This window comes from Bufo bufo, chromosome 1 (assembly GCF_905171765.1).
Source record: "Bufo bufo chromosome 1, aBufBuf1.1, whole genome shotgun sequence".
Taxonomy (NCBI): Eukaryota; Metazoa; Chordata; class Amphibia; order Anura; family Bufonidae; genus Bufo; species Bufo bufo.
The window spans coordinates 787,588,832-787,594,831 of NC_053389.1; the positions used below are offsets into that span (position 1 = coordinate 787,588,832).

Sequence of the window (6,000 nt, forward strand, 5' to 3'; positions counted from 1 at the left end):
TCCAAGTCTAGGCAACCAAAATTAACTTTTAGGAACAAGGAGTCAAAGAACACCCTTGGATTTATCATATCCAGCCCACCCTCTCTCCTCTGTAGGAGCTGGAAGAACAGGCTAAAGAGCCTAGTCGAGAAAGATTCTGGTAAAGAAAAAATGACAGACTCATATAAAAAGACAGGAACCAGGTAAGTTTTTAATATAGTAACCCTTTCTCTATAGGTCAGCCTCCAGTTCTTCCATCGCTGAACCTTTGCATTTCCAGCTTACAACTTCTCCTCCCAATTTATCCTGGCGTTATCGTCCCTACCGAATTCAACCCTTAAGATCTTAATATAGGTGGAGGTTCGCGAATTGTGGCAGATCAAAGTCTGGATCAAAATTCAGTGTCCAGAAAGCTTGACTCTTCTCAAGGTTGACCAGAGACCCTGAGGCCTCAGAGTAGCTTCTGATGGCTGCAGACAACATCTGCACCTCACGAGGTTCAGATATCACCACCGTCACATCCTCTGCGTAGGCAACAGAGGCAGGCACTCAGAGGCAGGCAGTGGGGGACCGGCACCCCCTGAAAATCACACTCCTGCAGCGACCTCATGAACGGGTCTAAGGCAAACACATACAGCAGTGGTAAGAAAAATTAAAATTAATGTAACGCACAAAAGTAACTACTGCCCCAAGAGGTGCACTCAGTCGGGTGGACTCACCCTGTCCACTCCCAGAGACAGTAAAAATGTAATAAGAATAACTGGGCACTCTCAGGATATCTGGATCAATTGAAATTTAATAGCATATAATAAAATAGCAATGAACAACAGTATATATTGGCGGTGATGATAAACACTAAAAATCAATATATATAACACACAACATGCAGTAATACCCTGTAAAACCACTGGAAACAGAGATCTAAAATGTAATTAAATTCGAGGAATAAAATGGAATACTCGATAATAAAATATTCGTATGAATATTCAGCCAAATATTCGTATGTTAATGGTAGCGATAAGCAGTATCCTCTAATATTGTCCAATTCGATTAAATAGACAGGGGTATCCAAAAGATTCTACAGTCTTAATACGCGATCAAATGAACAAACTTTAAGCGGCGTCCCGCTTATGACATCCACCAGTAGCGTCCCACTGGACTAGGAGTCATACGAATTAAAGTAGCTGGATAAAATCGAACGGTCTTACCGTCTCCCTTGATAGGTCAACGAAGGAAATAATGTAGTCCTCTAAGTAAGTAGACCGATAGTTCATCAATAAATTCACACACTGGCAATTGTTTGGCACATGTATTCAGGCCTTCTCCATGGACTCAGGTCTTACAGGTTATATTCCACATAAGCCATTCGTATGACAGACGATTCCTTCTTAGCGATAATCCAGTCAGTTCTCCAGCTTCCCAAGTGGTCCAAATTTCTGGGGTCCTGTCTAGGCTACACGCGTTTCAGGGTATCACATTACCCCTACCTCAGTAGCTATCAGTCCCCCAAAAAGTCCTTTCTTTATATAATGGATAGGCTATTCCCAAAACTAGGATCAAGTATTCCAAAAACCTGGAGTGGATTAACTGTTTAGTCCACTCTGTCTCAGTACCTCTATTTTCATTTATCAGAATCCTCACAATATTATATAAAATTCCATTGCTAACATACCTTTAATATATAAATACACATATATGCTAAATTAATGTTAAAATAAGTTTTAACATACCACATTTAAAGTCACAATCACACTCTAAAATGAAAGCATGCTCTAATTAGGCTTTGCAGCTGAAGGTGCAAAAACCCTTTCATCCCCATATAGACATAAGTCTAGAGATTCCAATGCAACAAAAAACGCATCCGACACCATGCGGTTTCCATGCGGTTCTGATGCGTTTTTTCCGGCAAACACCTTGGACGCCTTTTTATAGTCCTTCTATATTCTTTAAAGTCCCCAGAATCAAAATATAAGGGAAATACACTTGAAAAAAATTTTTTAATTTTTATTTTTTTTGTATGTGTTCACCACCTCAATTAACTGGCGGTGGGCCATATGAATTCTACTGTTCAACCTTAAAAAGGAAGAAAACAGTTTAGCTCGAAAATCTTCATAAAATATTTTCACAGTGTTGTTCAGGATAATGGACAAAGGGAAACCCTGTCTCACTCCTGCCTCAACTCTGAACATGTCACCCTGCCAACCATTGATCAGAGGAAAGATCTCAGTCTCTCTATACAAGGTTTTTAGCCAATCAATAAATTACCGTTCTTTGACAAAGTGGCCCATAGATACTCATGGTCTACTCTGTCAAAAGCTTTAGCCTGGTCAATACCAACAACATATCTCCCACACCGTAGAGCTTTACATCTCTCAAACATCTCCCTTATCGAGATGACTGCTCCAGAGATGTTCCACCCTTTTACTGTGCCGAACTGACAGCCTGCCAACATTGCCTCCAGTTCTTGATGTCGCTAGGCTCCTTACCTTTAGTCAGCAGAATTAATGAGGACACCCTCATGAACGAAGGCATCAGGTGATTTTCTAGACAATTTTTGTACATGTCCATGAGGATTGGAGCTAAGTGCTTTCTGAACTTCTTATAAAATTCTGCGGTAATACCATCAGGATCTGGTGCCTTCTTTAGATGTCATTTATCAATGGCCACTTTAACCTCCTCCACCGTCAATTCTGCTGTTAAAGGAGAAAAGTCCACATAATTAGTATTAGGTCCTGGAGTTGCTTCCAAGAATTGAGTCATCTTATCTTTATCCAAAGCGCCTTCCTCTGAAATAAGTCAGTATAGTAGGATCTGACCACCCCCAGGATACCCTCCCGAGATTCCTGTAAAACGCCCTGGGAGTCAGTGAGACCTGTGACCACTTTGTTCGCCACACGCTCCCGGCAGTTTTCAAAGGGATCAGGTGACCCTAAGGTCCCATAATCCCGCTGAAGAACCAGGGAGATGTACCTGCTGTACTGATACTGCCTTATTTCAGATTTCAGCCGTTTTATCTTTTGCTGGTCCCGCCCATCTGCCGAATACAGTGACTCCAATTCTTTCCGCAATTTGAAATACTGGCTATACTTACTCTTCCCTTTTCTAAATGACAGTCTCCTTAAGAGGAATCTGATCTCATCCTTGATGTCCTTCCACGAGTCAGCCATGTTATCATAAAAGTCCACTCTCTCTAGTTGTTGCTGAAAAAGAGAGTGGACACAAACCTCGGCATGAGGATCCTCCAGGAGACTAGAGTTAAGACTCCTTAGCCCCCTACCAACATCAACACGCTAAGTGGCTCCTAAGCTGAAAGACAAGGCCAAGTGATCAGAGAAAGGGACGACCTTCTCACACATCCCACTAACCACTTCTGTAGAGTTTACAAAAGCCTTATCAATGCGACTACTTCTGTCAGCACAGGAATATGTAAATTTTGGCTTCCTACCATCCTGTGTGAACACATCGTTGAGGCCTGCTTGCTGGATCATGCTATTTAGGACCTTGGAGTCCCTGGTCACTGCTCGGTCGGAGGATCTGTCTCCCGATGTCCTAGTGACTTTGAAATCTCCAGCCAACACCACTGGGACAGAGGTAAAAAGATACTGCTTAACCTCATTAAATAACTGGATCCTTTCCGCCACTGACTGTGGGCCATAGATATTAATGAGCCGGAGTCTTCTACTAGGGACAGTGACCTCCAGGACCAGACACCGACCCATAATAACTTTTGTCAGTCTATGTACAGTCACATCATTGGTGGTGAACAATATAGCAACCCGGCATAAGGCTCCACAGCCAGCGACCAGAAAGAAGGACCATTATGATATTACATAAGATATTCTATTTATTTCTTCGTTTAAATGGCTGAATGGCCTTCAAGACCACAAAAACTAGACATGTTCTCAGAGTGTAAATTTCCCTTACCTTTTTCGGTAATTCGTCGTACAAAATGTATTTCTCAGTAGGAGACAACAAATAACGCTGGAGAAAACTCCTGCCAGGGTAAAGAGACTGTGAAATTTGTGCCCCCTCTCTCTTTAGATATTACTAGTGGTGGTAATATGAGATCATGTTACTGCTGGATATCTGGAAATCATCAGTATGGATTCTATTAATTGTATGCAGAAGTATTTATTGCAGCCGCTGGCAAGTTGACAGTTATGTAAGATATCAAGGTACCAGGCAGAACCATAATCCAAGTATTTACAGCAAAGCAGGATGTTTTTCTAGTTATACGGATTACCAGCTATAAGTGCTCTTACCGGCAGGGGAGGTAATTATCTCTATTTATATCATACATTGATTATGCAGATTCCTCCATCATGTTAAGTGGGATACCAAATGCATATATTTTCTTCCGACACCACTATAGCATATGTTACTGTGGACGAAATGTCAAAAGAGGGATGAGTATGATGCAGTTAAATTCATTTAATCTGGCATCTAATGGTCTGGAAATGCCACTAGTCTACAGCGCAACAAAAATAGGGCCATGGTGGATTAGCAGGAAATTACAGACGGAGTAAACGTTAAAGGGGTCATCCAATACTATAAAAATGTCCCCCATGTGCCGGGCCCCTCACAGTGAATATACTTACCTGGTTCCTCACTCCCTGCGCCGCTCCTGGTCCCCGCACCGCCGCTGCTGCTTCTCCCCGTGCATGTATGAAAACATCCGGTGTCGCAGGGGAGCAGCCAATGGCAGGCGGGGACGAGCCTCCCTAGCAGCACCCGCAATGCTATGGAGGCTCGTCCCCGCCTGCCGTTGGCTGCTCCCCACCCTGACACTGGATGTTTTCATCCGCGCACTGGGAGAAGAAGCAGCGGCGATGCAGGGACCAGGAGCGGGGTAAGTATATTCCCTGTGATGGGCCCGGCATATGGGGGAGCATTTTTATAGTATTGGATAACCCTTTTAACTTGATGCTCAACCTGTTAAATACACTGTTGCAGCAAAATTTACACTAAGGCCTCATGCACATGACCATATGTATTTTGCGGTCCGCAAAAACGGATCCGCCAAAATTACGGATGATGTCCGTGGGCATTCCATATTTTGCGTAACAGAACAGCTTGCCTCTAATAGAACAGTGCGTAGTTTTAAAGTGTATAATATTTTTTTATAGGACAACCCCTTTTAGTATCAATTTCATGTTTGCTATATCTGTACCTTAGAGTCCAGCCATGAGATCTGGAGAACCTGAGGACTTGCCCAACACAGTGCATGAGGATCCTCTGATGGAGCTAGGTTCTGGTACAATAATGGCCCCTATTTGCCCTTGTCCCTTGTTCTAGGGTCATTTCTTGTGGATTTTGATTTCCTCAGGTGGGCCAAGACAGAAGGCATTCCAATTAGTTTTCTCACATTCACCATTATCTGCTGCACGTCCGACAAGCCAAGCTCTTTGAGAAGCCCCACCTTTAGTATAATCGGTAGGGATTAGGAGAAGACAGGCCTATTATTTTTATACAGTAGCTGGGTCTCAGCAATGCTGATGCTAGCACTGCCTAATTTAAGGACAATCACTTTAAAACCTGGGGTAGGTGCCATGGACTATCCCAGGATATGACATCAGCAAACTAAGATGACATCATCGTGAATATGGCACCTCCCCGATGGTTTCCAAATGATTCGCAATATTTGGCGGTACTACCTACGGCCAGAGATACGGCACCTATCCCATGGTTTTAAAGTATTTCTCCTTGAAGAGAGCAATATTTGGCAGTACTATCTGCAGACTTTGTTTTGAGTGGTTATTAATATGAGGAAATACTCTTGGCCTCTATTCCTGTCCACACGTGCTCATGTGTTCTCATCAGGACACATCTATTGGAACTATTTTTGTATTTTATGGTTCGTACTATGGCCGAAGCACCAGCCTTTCCAATTCTGACCCCCTTTACCCCCTGCAGTTCTTAACCGAGTTTAGATGATCAGAGATCTTTACGGTAATCTAGGGTCATCCCCATAGCACGGCGGGGAGACCAGGTGTTGCGGGGGTGATACAGATGTGACTATTA

At 43.1% G+C, this 6,000-nt stretch overlaps 1 long non-coding RNA gene across 1 annotated transcript in view; it reads right to left on the reverse strand.

The window, feature by feature from the left end:
* LOC120987243 overlaps nucleotides 1–2,660 on the reverse strand; it is a 59,968-nt gene extending 57,308 nt beyond the window's left edge. Inside the window, exon 1 of the long non-coding RNA XR_005775967.1 lies at nucleotides 2,466–2,660. This is a non-coding gene — a long non-coding RNA (uncharacterized LOC120987243). The remainder of the gene's footprint in view (nucleotides 1–2,465) is intronic.
* Nucleotides 2,661–6,000: the final 3,340 nt, after the last annotated feature.